Source organism: Hylobates moloch, unplaced genomic scaffold, assembly GCF_009828535.3.
Source record: "Hylobates moloch isolate HMO894 unplaced genomic scaffold, HMol_V3 SCAFFOLD_10, whole genome shotgun sequence".
Classification (NCBI taxonomy): domain Eukaryota; kingdom Metazoa; phylum Chordata; class Mammalia; order Primates; family Hylobatidae; genus Hylobates; species Hylobates moloch.
The window spans coordinates 20,574,897-20,591,557 of NW_026652285.1; the positions used below are offsets into that span (position 1 = coordinate 20,574,897).

Below are 16,661 nucleotides of genomic sequence, written 5' to 3' on the forward strand. Positions count from 1 at the left end.
GGACTCAGAGGGCATCCAATGGCACGTGGGGTATTGAGAACTCAATCATTCTTGAAATAAGGTTAAAATTCTCCTCTGCCAAGGCTGGGGAAGGGTTTGAGGAGGCAAGTAGATGAGAACAGCAGTGCCTTCTCTTCTCTCCTTTTTACCAAGCTGTGGACACAAAGGGCCATGAGTAAACTAGAACATAACCATGCCAACCTGAACTTGGTCAGTGAGGAAGTATTCCAGCTTTTCCTGGAGGGAGGGCATCTACTGAGTTTTAAGGTCAGTAATCTTTAGTCTTCCTTTCCTCCCAGTGATAAAATTCCTAGGAGAAATGGGCTCCAACAATGACTTGGGAAATTACCTTTCTGACAAAGTAGTCTAGAAATGAGTATTTGTGGACAGGGGAGGGAAGATATGTAAAGAGAATTTTTTTGGGCGGGGGGGCAGGGTCTCACTCTGTCACCCAGGCTGGAGTACAGTGGCACAGCCATGGCTCACTGCAGCCTCAACCTCCCAGGCTCCAGTGATCCTCCACCTCAACCTCCCAAGTAGCTGGAACTATAGGTATGCGCCACCATACCCAGCTAATTTTTGTATTTTTGTAGAGATAGGGTCTCCCTATGTTGTCCAGGCTGGTCTTGAATTCCTGAACTCAAGAAATCCTCCCGCATTGGCCTCCCAAAGTGCTGTGATTACAGGTGTGAGTCACTACACCTGGCCCATGAAAATTAAAATAACTTAAGCATCAACTTGCCCTCCTTTAACCACCTTTCCCACTATAGAACCTGTCTACCATCCATTTCTAATTTGGCAGCAATTCATAGAGGTAAAGAAAAGAGAAGAAATATAAAAAGAGCAAAAGTTAAATTTAGAAGCCCAGAGAACTACTGAGTTATGAAAAATTAGTGGGACGAGCCAGGTCCCCTAGAAATTATAAAGTGGTATTCTACCTAATTCCTTATTCCAACTCTCAAATCAAAGATTGGCCACATAAGGAGTGAACAGAGAAAACAAATAGGGATTTTCAAAAACAAAACTATCAAGCATGGGTAAAATAATGCACAAATTCCACAAACTGTCAGAGGCAACTTTATTTGGTCTCTGACATGGTCGTTACCTTTTTTTCAGCTCAGTTTCCAAAAGGATTAGGGCCCTCAGAGGAGCAGGCAATAATGGGGAAGTATTTTTAAATGAGTCCCCTGAACTGTCTCCTAGCTTCCAAGAAAACCTGACACATTTTCATCTAATGAGCTTTTCAAGCCTAATATACTACTCCCAGGGCTGTTCCATGAGGACATAGATCCTCTTATGTCTTCCTGAAGAAAAGGAACAGCAGCCTGTTCTACTTCTGCTCTTGCTTTTTTTTTTTGACACAGGGTCTTGCGTTGTCATCCAGGCTGGAGTGCAATGGCATGAATGCGGCTCACTGCAGCCTTGACATCCCTGGCTCAAGCGATCCTCTCACCTCAGTTGGAGTAGCTGGGACCCTAGGCACATGCCTGGCTAATTTTTGTATTTTTGTAGAGACAGGGTTTCGCCATGTTGCCCAGGCTGGTCTTGAACTCCTGGACTCAGGCGATCCATCCGCCTCAGCCTCCCAAAGTGCTGGGATTACACGCATGAGCCACCGTGCCCAGCCTACTTCTGCTCTTTCTAACTGCATCTGCAAACTACACTGATAGGCTTTTAGCAGGAAATTTTTTAAATGGCCAACATGTTTACATTAGCCTTTTATACCAGTGGGCATATATTTCAAGAGAAATGAAGACTACAGATTAGTTCACAGAAGGAAATCAAACGCTTCTACAGGCAAGAGAGACATGCAAATCAATTCTTCATTTGAGAACAGTAAAACATAAAAGTCAAACTCAATTTAATTGGATTCCTTTATCTTTCTGCTTACTTTTTTTTTTTTTGAGACAGAGTCTCTCTCTGTTGCCCAGGCTGGAGTGCAGTGGTGCGATCTCAGCTCACCACAACCTCTGCCTCCCGGGTTCAAGTGATTCTCCTGCCTCAGCCTCCAGGGACTACACGCACGTGCCACCACGTCCGGTTAATTTTTGTATTTTTAGTAGAGACGGAGTTTCACTATGTTGGCCAGGTTGGTCTCTAACTCCTGACCTTGTGATCCGCCCACCTTGGCCTCCCAAAGTGCTGGGATTACAGGCGTGAGCCACTGTGCCGGGACTTCTGCTTACTTTACTTTCTGAACGATTAGCAATTAGCAAAAATGGATGAATTGATTTGCGTCCCATTTCTCCCTGGCCATGGCAGAAATGCTTACACACAACCAGCCTTAGAGAATACCGGCAGTGGATACTATGAGTGTGTGTAGATGGCCCTGAAACAGGTAGCAAAAGCAAAGACACAATCACTGGTCTTCAAATTATCCAGCCATTTGCTCTAGCCCAAAATTTCCAAGTTAATTCTAGACCCTTACCTAAAATATGAAAATGTTTCAGAGTGTCTTACAAAAATTTTACACCCTAGGAGGCCTTTATTACTATTCATTAACAATTGTTTGAATTTGTTGTCCAGCCTGTTCTAAACAGGCCTCATCTCACATCCATACCACCATAGTGCCGGCACCAGTTCTAGGGGAAGATGGAAAAAATAGTTCTGGGACATCAGGTGCGGGCAACTGGAAACTCTGAAAGGCTCAAAGCTGTGTACTAATCTCCATTTTACTGAGACCACCCACTTTTCCCTTGACAGGGGTGATTCTAAAATGCCATGTCCCTGTGACATGGGCAGTGACAGTGTTTGAAGTGTGGTGGAAAGGGGACTAGGCTAACAGCCAAGGGAGCTGGGTTCCTATCTTAGTTCTGCCACTCTGAGAGTTTGGCCAAGTCACACTACCCTTTTCTGCCCTGTTTCCTCATCAGTAAAATGCATGGCTAAGGCTAGAAAATCTTCAAGGACCTTGCCTGATATAATGATGATCCTAAGTGAACGAAAAAAGAAGTGAAAGAGTTCATTTAACTCTCTTTTCATCTAAAAAAAATTAAGGATACATGACATTCTATCAATATATACTGCCAAATTAAATTTTTGTTTGTTTTTTGTTTTTTTGAGACAGAGTCTCACTCTGTTGCCCAGGCTGGAGTGCAGTGGCGCCATCTTGGCGCACTGCACCCTCCGCCATCTGGGTCCAAGCGATTCTCCTGCCTCAGCCGCCCAAGTAGCTGGGATTACAGGCGCCCGCCACCATGCCCCACTAATTTTTGTATTTTTAGTAAAGACAGGGTTTTGCTATGTTTGCCAAGCTGGTCTTGAACTCCTGACCTCAGGTGATCCACCCGCCTGGGCCTCCCAAAGTGCTGAGATTACAGGCGTGAGCCACCGCGCCTAGTCAGCCAAATTAAATTTTTAAAGAGCCACAGATGTACTATCTGACTCGAAAGACAATATGACCTGTTACTGCCAGGTAACTCAGGATTATTGACTACCTTTTTCAAGGCCCTTTCCATTCCACAGCTGTCATGTCTGCCAAAGGATAGAGTTTCCAGGTCCCTTGAAAATACCTGGGAAACTGAGCCATCTGGATATTCCTTAATCATGTATTCTCCACAAGCTACAAAGACCTACCACATAAAGTCCTTTACTTGCAATGGTGTTTTACTCAGCTCCAACCATGGCCACTTGTTGGCTTGCATGTGAAGCAAGAATGCAAGTGATAGAAAAGAGTTAACACGTCCAATGGGGTTGAAATAATATACGAGTGGGAACATTAGCTCCCAAACTAAGCTGGGTCAGTGGTGGAGGGGCAATGGATTAACTGTAAAGAGGCAGGTCACGACACCTTCTCTCCTCCTGCCTAGAACGTCTTCTCCGACAGCTGCAGCATGCAAAAGGCAAGGCGCTTCAGGGATCAAACCTACTCGTAAAGGGGGACACTGAGGCCCAAAGAGAAAGTAACTTGCTCAGGGTGACGCAGCAAGGCTCCACCTTCTTCTCGAAGCCAACGGCGATGACATCCAGGAGAGGGATTACGGAACCACCACAGCCTGGGCCCGCGGGAGGGGACGGGACGCCACGACCCGTGGGGCGGCAGCCGCCGCCTCAAGACCCTTGCCGCCGCCAGGGGTGTCACTTCTGCCCAAGGAGCCTCCTACCCTGCCACACAGCACTGCAGCGCTGCCCTCCGCAGGACAAAACTGCCCCGCAACCCTCCCGGGCCGCGGGAGGGACTCCAGGGCCTTCAGAACACCACTCCCACTATCACCCCAGAGGGTGAACTGCGGTGAGAACCGAAACCTGCCACACCTCTACCCCCGTGGCCCCTTCTCAGGACTGCAAGTCTGAATGTGGGCACCCCGAGGGTCTAACTGCCCCTTTCCACTTGAGGCACTCACCAGGGACAGCAGCCAGCAGCGGCGCGACAGCAACAGGGCAGAGTGGGACGGTGGCGGGTCTAAGCACCCGAGGGAGAGCCCGTCCCGCCTGGCCCCGCCCACACGTCACAAGGGTCAGCAAGCCCCGCCCCCGCGCGGCGCTTGCTGGGACTTGTAGTGCTCAGGTGACAGGGCCCCAGGAGTGGTCCTCTGCCGTTGATGGCTCTCCTAAGTCCTGAGCAGCGATCTCACCGAAAGAAACCTACTTCATCCCCTGGAAGAAGCTGTTTACTTTTCTTTTTTTTTCTTTTATACCTGTATTTCTTTTTTCTTTTTCTGTCGTCCAGGCTAGAGTGCAGTGGTGCGAACACGGCTCACTGCAGCCCCCACCTCCCGGGCTCAGGTGATCCTCCCACTTCAGCCTCCTGAGTAACTGGGACAACCATGGTGCCCATACGGCGCCCGCCACCACGCCAGGCTAATTTTTGTATTTTTAGTAGAGATGGGGTTTTGCCATATTGCCTATGCTGGTCTTGAACTCCTGGGCTCAAGAGGTCCAACTGCCTCGGCCTCCCAAAGTGTTGGGATTACAGACCTGAGTCATCGTGCCCGGGCTACACCTTTATGTCTTTCTTCCCTGAACGAGAAAGCTTTATACATTTGAAGGGCCATTAAGAGGTCATCTTCATTTTTCTCCTGGCTCCACTTAATACTACTTCACGAAGAGTCTTTATTTTTTTTGAGACAGGGTCTCACTCTGTTGCCCAGGCTGATGTGCAGCGGGGCAATCTCGGCTCAGTGCAACCTCTGCCTCCTGAGTTCAAGCTATTCTCGTGCCTCAGCCTCCCCAGTAGCTGGGGTTACAGGTGCCCGCCACCATGCCTGGCTCATTTTTTTGCATTTTTAGTAGAATCGGGGTTTCACCATGTTGGCCAGGCTGGCCTTGAACTCCGTCTCAAAAAGAAAAAAGAGAATAAACTCATGGCCGGGCACAGTAGCTCACGCCTGTAATCCAACACTTTGGGTGGCCGAGGTGGGAGATCTCTTGAGCCCAGAAGTTTCAGATCAGCCTGGACAAGATGGGGAGACGCTGTCTCTACAAAAAACAAAAAAAATTAGCCGGGCGTAGCAGTGCGCCCCTGTAGTCCCAGCTACTTAAGAGGCTGAGGTGGTAGGATCATTTGAGCCTGGGAGGTGGAGGCTGCCGAAAGCCATGATCACACCACTGCATTCCAGTCTGGGAGACAGAGCGAGACCCTGTCTCAAAAATAAATAAATAAATAAAATAAAATAAACTCAGTAAGAAAAGAATTCTGCTAAGTCAATTTAAAGAAAATCCCCCATCCTTAATATCTAATCACCCTGGCCTGCCTTCAACAAGAGGCCTGTTAAGTTGGTTTAACAAGAATCTCCTTTTAGTAATTTTCCATGCAGTGACCCCTCACTCTGCTTGTTGGCTATAAATCCCACTTGTCATTATTGTATTCAGAGTGCAGCATAATCTCCCCTTTGGTCCTGAATAAATTCTTCCTTGCCGTTTTAACAATTGTCAGAATATTTTTTTCTTTAACATCCAGAAGATGTTAAATGCTGTATCTGCTGTCTATGAAAGATTAAATTTGGAAGTGCCCCTTCTTCCACTGTTTAAATGTGGAAAGAAATTCTTCTTTGCCATCTGACCAGAAAATTTATGCCTCTGAAGCCGCTTTAGATTTCAGGCAGGGGAATGAGCATTCCTTTTTTTTTTTTTTCGAGACTGCCCTGTCACCTAGGCTGGAGTGCAGTGGCATGATCTGGGCTCACTGCAACCTCCACCTCCCGAGTTCAAACGATTCTCCTGCCTCAGCTTCCTGAGTAGCTGGGACTACAGGCATCCGCCACCATGCCCGGCTAATTGTTGTATTTTTAATAGAGACAGGGTTTCACCATATTGGCCAGGCTGGTCTCGAATTTCTGACCTTGTGATCCACCCGCCTTGGCCTCCCAAAGTGCTGGGATTACAGGCATGAGCCACCACACCCGGCGGGAATGAGCATTCCTAATCTGCTTCCTCACAAGACTGGTGGCATTCAACTGAGATGAATGGATGGTGGGAAATGATGAGTAAGCCAGGAAGTGGGTCATTCGTCTAAAGTTCAAATTACCTTCTGAGTTACCAAAATAATATCTTCCATTTTAAACTCGGTCTGCAGGGACAAGTGCCCTCAGTATCCTGGATACATTTCCCTTAATTTTCCTTATTAGATTTTCTAAAAGCACTGAGAATGAAAACCATCTGCACCCACACAGCTTATTGTCTCCATTAACATGATAACTATTTCAGTAAATTAAAAATGAAGGCCGGCCGGGCATGGTGGTTCATGCCTGTAATTCCAGCACTTCGGGAGGCCGAGGCGGGCGGATCACGATGTCAGGAGTTTGAGACCAGCCTGGCCAACATGGTGAAACCCAATCTCTACTAAAAATACAAAAGTTGCCGGGCGCGGTGGCTCAAGCCTGTAATCCCAGCACTTTGGGAGGCCGAGGCGGGCGGATCACAAGGTCAGGAGATCGAGACCATCCTGGCTAACATGGTGAAACCCCGTCTCGACAAAAAATACAAAAAAAATTAGCCGGGCGTGATGGCGGGCGCCTGTTGTCCCAGCTAAGCGGGAGGCTGAGGCAGGAGAATGGCGTGAACCCGGGAGGCGGAGCTTGCAGTGAGCCGAGATCGTGCCACTGCACTCCAGCCTGGGCGACAGAGCAAGACTCCGTCTCAAAAAAAAAAAAAAAAAAAAATACAAAAGTTAGCTGGGCATGGTGGCAGGCACCTATAATCCCAGCTACTTGGGAGGGTGAGGCAAGAGAATCGCTTGAACCCAGGAGGTGGAGGTTGCAGTGAACCAAGATTGCGGAGGTTGCAGTGAACCGAGATTGCGCCTTTGCACTCCAGCCTGTAGTCCCATCTACTCAGGAGGATGAGGTAGGAAGATCACTTGAGCCCAGGAGTTTGAGGTTGCAATGAGCAGTGATTGCACCACTGCACTCGAGCCTGGGCAATAGAGCGAGACCTTGTCTCAGAAAGAAAAACATAAATAAAAATAGCCCTTCCCAAAACTAAACTTGCCTTTATAAAACTAATAAAAGGCCACAGATTTAGAATTATGAGAGAGGACTGAATTCTGCTAAAATGTTGGCATAGTTAAATTATTACCAGCTATTATTCTGGAGGTCACAAGATTTACAACTTTCCCAATTACTCTCATAAATAACATCACTATTGTAGAACCTAAGATTGGGCTCTTGATAGATCCTTTCAGACTTTGGCATTTCTGACAATCAGATGGCTCCACCAGAACCCAGGACTCTTAACTGGTCCTGTGACTCCCCATCCAGAAACAGACTTAGCACACAAGAAATATTTTCCATACCCCTGTGATTGCATCCCCAACCAATTAGCAGCATCCATTCCCTAGCCCCCTGCCGGCCAAACTATCTTTAAAAAACCCAGTCTCCAAATTTTCAGAGAGACTGATTTGAATAATAATAAAATTCTGCTCTCTCATTTAGCTGGTTCTATGGGTATTAAACTCTTTCCCTATTACAATTCCCGTCTTGATAAATTGGCTCTCTCTGAGCAGTGGACAAGAGCTCGTTGGGTGTTTATACAACCACTGGCCTCAAAATACTCTCTTTGTTGTGTCTACCAATCCTAAATGATTGTATCATGATCCTTACCCCATCCTAATCAACCCCCAACCCGCATTGAAAGAGCCTACACTTAAACCAAATTTCAAAGACTCAGTATATACCACTATGTGCTCCCTACTTTGAGCCTCCACAACTCTGTCAAAGTAGTGCTCTTCTCACTGCAGTAAGGATAAACTAGACTTTGTTTTATCAACAGGTTATTTTGTTGATATTTTCAGCACCTAAATTCAATAGCACAAAATAAAACAGTCCGATTTCTCTCTCTCTCTCTCTCTCTCTCCCCCACCCCCACTCCCCGTCTGTCTTTTTCTTTCACGGAGTCTCCCTTTGTTGCCCAGGCTGGAGTGCAGTGGCATGATCTCAGCTCACTGCAACCTCTGCCTCCAGAGTTCAAGCAATTCTCCTGCCTCAGCCTCCCAAGTAGCTGGGATTACAGGTGCCCACCACCATGCCAGGCTAATTTTTGTATTTTTAGTAGAGACAGGGTTTTACCATGTTGGCCAGGCTGGTCTTGAACTCCTGACCTCAGGTGATCCACCTGCCTTGGCATCCCAAAGTGCTGGTATTACAGGTATGAGCCACTGCACCTGTTTTTTGTTTTGTTTTGTTTTGTTTTTTTAAGTAGAGATGGGGTCTCACTGTGTTGCCCAGGCTGGTCTCGAACTCTTGGGCTCAAGTGATCCTCCTGCCTCAGTCTCCCAAAGTGCTGGGATTATAGGTATAAACCACCATGCCCAGGCTAGTCTGATTTATGTATTTATATAGTTATTTATTTATTTACTGAGATGGGTTCTTGCTCTGTCACCCAGGCTGGAGTGCTGTGGTGTGATCTCAGCTCACTGCAACCTCCACCTCCTGGGCTCAAGTGATTCTCCTGCCTCAGCCTCCCAAGTAGCTGGGATTACAGGTGCATGCTACCATGCCCAGATAATTTTTGTATTTTTAGTAGAGACGGGGTTTCACCATGTCGGCCAGGCTGGTCTCAAACTCCTGACCTTAAGTAATCTGCCCATCTCGGGCTGGGTGCGGTGGCTCACGCCTGTAATCTCAGCACTTTGGGAGGCCGAGGCGGGCAGATCACGAGGTTAGGAGATTGAGACTGTCCTGGCTAACATGGTGAAACCCTGTCTCTACTAAAAATACAAAAAATTAGCCGGGCACAGTGGTGGGCGCCTGTAGTCCCAGCTACTCAGGAGGCTGAGGCAGGAGAATGGCGTGAACCCGGGAGGTGGAGCTTGCAGTGAGCTGAGATCGTGCCACTGCACTCCAGCCTGGGTGATGGAGAGAGACTCCATCTCAAAATTAAAAAAACAAACAAACAAAGAAAAAACAATCTGTACATCTCGGCCTCCCAAAGTGCTGGGATTACAGGCGTGAGCCACTGAGCCAGGCCTTAATCTGATTTATTTCTAATAGAAAAGTCAAGGGAGGGCTGCAGCTGCAACCCTTTATAACTGGATATTGAAGGAATAGGAATTTATATTCAGACCTACAGAGAAAATCTTTCACTTCTATCTTCAACTGCTAAGTCTCAGGGCAAAAAAAAAAAAAAAAAGACTGAGGGGATATGTGGTTACTCTGTGCATGACACAGTATATTATCTCATTTCATTCTTCTAAGGGAAGTATTTTTATTATTCGCATTTTATAGATGAGAAAAGCAAGGCTTAGAGACATAAAATTATTTTCCCACGCTCACATAGCTAATAAGTGCCATCAGAAGAATTTGAGCAAAGCATTCTGACTCCAGTACTGTACTCTTCACTTTTTTTTTTTTTTTTTTTTAAAGAGACAGTATCAGAGGTGTTTGAACCAGAGTGACTCCATCTTGAATAGTGGCTGGCTAAAATAAAGCTGGGACCTACTGGGCTGCATTCCCAGGAGGTTAGGCATTCTTAGTCACAGGATAAGACCGGAGGTTGGAACAAGATACAGATCATAAAGACCTTGCTGATAAAACAGGTTGCAGTAAAGAATCCAGCCAAAACCCACCAAAACCAAGATGGCGATGAAAGGTCGTCCTCACTGCTCATTATACTCTAATTATAATTCATTAGCAGGCTAAAAGACACTCCTACCAGCGCAATGACAGTTTACAAATGCCATAGCAATGTCAGGATGTTTACCCTATATGGTCTATAAAGGGGAAGAACTCTCAGTTCCAGGAATTTCCCACCCCTTTCCCAGAAAACTCATGAATTATCCACCGCTTGTTTAGCATATAATCAAGAAATAACTGGCTGGCCGTAGTAGCTCACGCCTGTTATCCCAGCACTTTTGGAGGCCAAGGTGGGAGGATCACAAGGTCAGGAGATGGAGACCATCCTGGCTAACACGGTGAAACCCTGTCTCTACTAAAAACACAAAAAATTAGCTGGACGTGGTGGCACGTGCCTGTAGTCCCAGTTACTCGGGAGGCTGAGGCACGAGAATCGCTTCAACCCAGGAGGCAGAGGTTGCAGTGAGCCGAGATCACGCCACTGCACTCTAGCCTGGGCGACACAGCGAGAATCCATCTCAAAAAAAAAAAAAAAAAAAAGGCTGGGCTCAGTGACTCACACCTGTAATCCCAGTACTTTGGGAGGCCGTGGCGGGTGGATACCTGAGGCCAGGCGTTCGAGACCAGCCTGGCCAACATGGTGAAACCCCGTCTCCACTAAAAATACAAAAATTAGCCGGGCGTGGTGGCGGCGCCTGTAATCCCAGCTACTTGAGAGGCTGAGGCAGGAAAATTGCTTGAACCGGGTGGGTGGGGGGCAGTGGAGGTTGCGGTGAGCCAAGATTGTGCTACTGCACTCCAGCCTGGGCAAAAGAGTGAAACTCCATCTCAAAAATAAATAAATAAATAGATAAATAACCATGAAAATATCCAACCAGCAGCCCACCAGGCTGCTCTGCCTATGGAGTAGCCATTCTTTTATTCCTTTACTTCCCTTATAAACTTGCTCTCACTCTATGGATTCACCTCGGATTCTTTCTTGCTGGAGATCTAAGAACCCTCCATTGGGGTCTGGATCAGGACTCCTTTCCAGTAACAACAGGATCTCACTCTGTCACCAGGCTGGAGTTCAGTGTCATGATCACCGCTCACTGCAGCCTCAACTTCTGGGGCCCAGGCAATGCCCCTACCTCAGCCTCCTGAGTAACTGGGACTATAGGCATGCACCATTGTAATGGGCTAATTTTTTTTTTTTTTTGAGACAGAGTCTTATTCTGTTGCCCAGGCTGGAGTGCAATGGTGTGATCTCGGCTCCTGCAACCTCCGCCTCCCAGGTTCAAGAGATTACCCTGTCTCAGCCTCCTGAGTAGCTGGGATTACAGGTGCGCACCACCAGGCCCAGCTAATTTTTGTATTTTTAGTAGAGATGGGGTTTCACCATGTTGGTCAGGCTGGTCTCAAACTCCTGACCTCGTGATCCGCCCACCTCAGCCTCCCAAAGTGCTGGGATTACAGGCGTGAGCCACCACACCCAGCATAGCTGGCTAATTTTTTATTTTTTCTAGAGATGGGGTCTCACATTATGTTGGCCAGGTGGGTCTCGAACTCCTGGCCTCAGGTGATCCTTCTGCCTTGGCCTCCCAAAGTGCTAGGATACAGGTGTGAGCCACCTCGCCTGGCCCCATTCTTAACCACTATCCTCATTATGTTTTTAATGAAGAATTCAGCAAGGTATAAGGGAAGACAAACACATAAATGACTATAATACCACTAGATATTGGCTTTATTTATTTATTTTTTTGAGATGTAGTCTCACTCTGTTGCCCAGGCTGGAGTCCAGTGGTGCGATCTCAGCTCACTCACTGCAACCTCTGCCTCCCGGGTTCAAGCAATTCTCCCTGCCTCAGCCTCCTGAGTAGCTGGGATTACAGGCGCACGTCATCATGCTCAGCTAATTTTTATATTTTTTAGTAGAGACGGGGTTTCGCCATATTAGCTAGGTGGGTCTCAAACTCCTGGCCTCAGGTAATCTGCCTGCCTCAGCCTCCCAAGATGCTGGGATTACAGGCATGAGCCGCTGCACCCGGCCAAGATATTTGCTTTAGAAAAGGAATTTTTACACAGTGCTAAGAGAGCACAGAATCAATTTTTCCTAGGGGCAAGAAGGAAGGCTTCATAGGAAAGATGTTAAAGAAAAAAATCATTCTGAAGACTGTTAAAATAGTAAGGAGGACTTCATTCAGGACTGTTGCATTAGGGACATTACAATAGGCGAAAGAGAGTGTGCTCAACTCCAAATACAATAAGGACAAATGGGATTTATAGGCAAGGAGCAGAGTGAGGAAAATCCATGGATGGAAAATTATTAAGAGGAGACATCAAGAGTGGGGCGGGGAGCGTTTCTTGCTAAACCAGCTTAACAGGATTCTTGCCAAATGCAGGCTAGAGATTGATCACATATCAAGAGTGGGGGAGGCTGGGCGCAGTGGCTCACGCCTGTAATCCCAGCACTTTGGGAGGTGAAGGTGGGAGGATCACAAGGTCAGGAGTTTGAGACCAGCCTGGCCAAAATAGTGAAACCCCGTCTCTACTAAAAATACAAAAAATTAGCTGGGCGTGGTGGCGGGCGCCTGTAATCCCAGCTACTTGGGAGGCTGAGGCAAGAGAATCACTTGAACCCAGGAGGTGGAAGTTGCAGTGAGCCAAGATCGCGCCACTGCACTCCAGCCCTGGCGACAGTGAGGACTCCCTCTCAAAAAAAAAAAAAAAAAAAAAAGAGTGGGGGGTGAGGAATTTGATCAGTTTTTGAGGGTGATCAGTTATCAAGGGTGGAGGGTTCTCTTTAAACTGCTTTAAGAATGTTGCCAAAACTGCTGGGTGCAGTGGCTCACGCCTGTAATCCCAGCTTTTAGGGAGGCAGAGGCGGGAGGATAGCTTGAGCTCAGGAATTTGAGACCTGCCTGGGCAATATAGCTAGACTCGGTTCTTCACAAAAAGGAAAAAAAAAAAAGCCAAAAAGCAAAAAAGATTCTTGCTAAAATCAGACTCAGCAAGGACAGACATGGAAGCCCAAGGTCAAAGAGGGCTCAGAGGAGGCTAACTAAAGTTTGGTCAAAGAGAATCTGTGGCTGGGCGCGGTGGCTAACTCCTGTAATCCCAGCATTTTGGGAGGCTGAGGTGGGCGGATCCCCTGAGGTCGGGAGTTCAAGACCCGCCTGACCAACATGGAGAAACCCCGTCTCTACTAAAAATTCAAAATTAGCTGGGCAAGGTGGTGCATGCCTATAATCCCAGCTACTCCAGAGGCTGAGGCAGGAAAATGGTTTGAAGCTGGGAAGTGAAGTTTGTAGTGAGCTGAGATGATGCCACTGCACTCCAACCTGGGCGACCGAGTGAGGCTCCGTCTCAAAAAAAAAAAAAAAAAAAAACCCCAAAAACAAAAAGCAAAACAAACAAAAGTAGTACCGGGAGAGCTGGGTGCTGTGGTGTGCACTTTTAATCCCAGCTACTTGGGAGGTTGAGGTGGGAGGATCACTTAAACCCATGAGTTAGAGACTACCCTGGGCATCATAGTAAGACTTCATCTCAAAAACAAAAACAAAAAACAAAAACAAAACAAACAAACCAAAAAACAACCCAAAACTTCTGGTTCACCAGGTCTGCCAAAAAAAGAAAAAAGTTATCTGCAGATTTTCAACTGCGTAGGGGGTTGATGCTCCTAACCCCTGCATGGTTCAAGGGTCAACTGTAAAATCCTTAACGTGTTCATTTTTATATCTATATGAGAGTCTTGGTTTTATCATTATTAAGAAAATTCTCTTTTTTTTTTTCAGTTTTTTTAACATGTAAATACATGTTTGACATAGTCATAGCTTTTATATTTTTTTCACTTACTACTTTTATTAAGTAAAAAACTTCCTCGGTGCAATGAAACTTCATATATGTTAGTTTCTTTTTTGCTATAAAATAATTGATTCTACCATGATTTACTTCACCGTTTTCTAACAATTGAATATTTAAGCTGTTTATTAAAAAAAATTTTTTTTTGAGACGGAGTTTCGTTCTTGTTGCCCAGGCTGGAGTGCAGTGGCACCATCTTGGCTCACTGCAACCTCTGCCTCTTGGATTCAGGTGATTCTCTTGCCTCAGCCTCCCGAGTAGCTGGGACTACAGGTGCCCGCCATCACACCCGGCCAATTTTTGTATACTTAGTAGAGATGAGTTTCACCATGTTGGCCAGGCTGGTCTTGAACTCCTGACCTCAAGTGATCTGCCTGCCTTGGCTTCCCAAAGTGCTGCACTTATAGGTGTGAGCCACCGCACTGAGCCCAATTTTATTTTTTTGATCTGTGGTCTCATTCTGTTGCCCAGGCTGGAGTGCAGTGGCATGATCTTGGTTCACTGCAGCCTCCACCTCCCAGACTCAAGCAATCCTCCTCCCTTAGCCTCCAAGTAGCTGGGGCTCCAAGTGTGCACCACCACACCCAGCTGAGTTTTGTATTTTTAGTAGAGACAGGGTTTCTCCATATTGCCCAGGCTGGTCTTGAACTCTTGGACTCAAGCAATCTGCTCTCCTTGACCTCCCAAAGTGCTGGGATTACAGGCATGAGCCACGGTGCCCAAATAATTTTTTTTTTTTGAGACAGAGTCTCGCTCTGTCATCCAGCCTGGAGTGCAGCGGCAAGATCTTGGCTCATTGCCAACCTCTGCCTCCCGGGTTCAGGTGATTCTCCTGCCTCAGCCTCCTGAGTACCTGGGATTAACAGGCGCCTGCCACCATGCCAGGCTAATTTTTGTTTTTTTTAGTGGAGACGAGGTTTCACCATGTTAGCCAAGCTGGTCTCAAACTCCTGACCTCAAGTAATCCGCCCCCCTCGGCCTCCCAAAGTGCTGGGATTACAGGCATGAGCCACTAAGCCCAGCTAATCAGGGCACTTTCTATGGAACTTGTCTGAGGGCCATCTACACCAAGACAAGGATGCTTTAAAAGCAGCCACGTTGTTTCCTTAAAGGGCAAAAAGAAAAAAAAAAAACAAAACAACATCTATGAACAGGGAAGTTTGTTTTCCCAGAAGGTGGAGGAGGATGAAGAAGAAAGGCAAAATAAAAACAGAAAACTGCCTGTAATCCCAGCACTTTGGCAGGCCGAGGCGGGCAGATCACCTGAGGTCAGGAGTTCAAGACCAGCCTGGCCTATGTGGCGAAACCCCCATCTCTACTAAAAATACACAAAAATTAGCTGGACGCAGTGGCTCACGCCTATAATTCTAGCACTTTGGGAGGCTGAGGCGGGTGGATCACCTGAGGTCAAGAGTTCAAAACCAGCCTGGCCAACATGGCAAAACCCCGTCTCTACTAAAAATACAAAAATTAGCCAGGTGTGATGGTGGGTGCCTGTAGTCCCAGCTACTCAGGAGGCTGAGGAGGCTGAGGCAGGAGAATTGTTTGAACCCGGGAGGCGGAGGTTGCAGTGAGCCGAGATTGTGCCACTGCACTCCAGCCTGGGTGACAGGGCGAGACTCTATCTTGAAAAAACAAAAACAAAAACAAAAAAAACCCCCAGAAACCTGGGAGCTCCACTGCTCATGGGTGGGCAATCCCCTGTCCAAGGGCTCTTTCAGCCCCATCAGATACAGTTACACATCAAAATGGAGAGGATTCAGAAGAGGTGCTTGGCAGCAGTTTCTATTGCTATTTCTATTTCACTAATAGCAGAGCGTGTGGAGGAAGGGGTAATGAACTCTATGACCCCACTGCAAACCTTGAGCAAAGCCATCTCACTTTCCTGGGCCTCAGTTTCCTCATCTGAAAACAGGACAAATGCCATGGAGGTCTCTAAGAACTCTTCTGATTTAAAAGAAGCCCAATTCTGTGATTATACACACTTCAACATTCTCTCATGCATTGCAGACTTAAAGCAAAAAAAATCTGGGGTAAGCAAAATTTTACCTAAGCATCCTTGCCTCATTCCCACTCCTTGCCTCATTCCTGGTACACATATCAAGACTTTATTTTGGCTGGGCACAGTGGCTCACACCTGTGATCCCAACATTTTGAGAGGCAACCAAACAAGATCCCGTCTCTACAAAATTGTTTTTTTAAAAAATTAGCCAGGCATGGTGGTAGAAGCCTGTAATCCTAGCTACTCAGGAGGATTGCTTGAGCCCAGGAGTTTGAGGCTTCAATGAGTCATGACCGTGCCACTGTACTCCAGCCTGGGCGACAGAGCAAGACTCCATCTTGAGAAAAACAAAATAAAATTATTTTGGCAGGGTGCAGTGGCTCACACCTGTAATCCCACCACTTTGGGATGCCGAGGTGGGCAGATCACGAGATCAGGAGTTTGAGACCAGCCTGGCCAACATGGTGAAACCCCGTCTCTACTAAAAATACAAAAATTAGCTGGGCATGGTGGCGGGCGTCTGTAATTCCAGCTACTCAGGAGGCTGAGGCGGGAGAATTGCTTGAACCCAGGAGGGAGAGGTTGCAGTGAGCCGAGATCGTGCCACTGCACTCCAGCCTGGGCGACAGAGCAAGACTCTGTCTCAAAAAAAAAAAAAATTATTTTGACTGGCACAGGAAGAAAGGGCTTCTAGGAGGGACCTTGGTTCAGGGAGCAGAAGCAGGATCTCTCTTTGTTTCATTAACTACCTAAAGGAAGAACCCCAAACTGAGAAAAGGCGGTGTGTGAAGTGCAGAGCAAACGACCTT

The 16,661-nt window shown here is 47.0% G+C and overlaps 1 protein-coding gene across 12 annotated transcripts in view; it reads right to left on the reverse strand.

Annotated features, from left to right (window-relative positions):
• CALCOCO2 (calcium binding and coiled-coil domain 2) overlaps nucleotides 1–4,478 on the reverse strand; it is a 34,617-nt gene extending 30,139 nt beyond the window's left edge. For all 12 annotated transcript variants that reach the window (XR_009215424.1, XM_032163332.2, XM_058446107.1 and 9 more), the window contains exon 1: nucleotides 4,344–4,478. The gene's annotated coding sequence lies outside the window, so the exon portion shown is untranslated. The remainder of the gene's footprint in view (nucleotides 1–4,343) is intronic.
• Nucleotides 4,479–16,661: the final 12,183 nt, after the last annotated feature.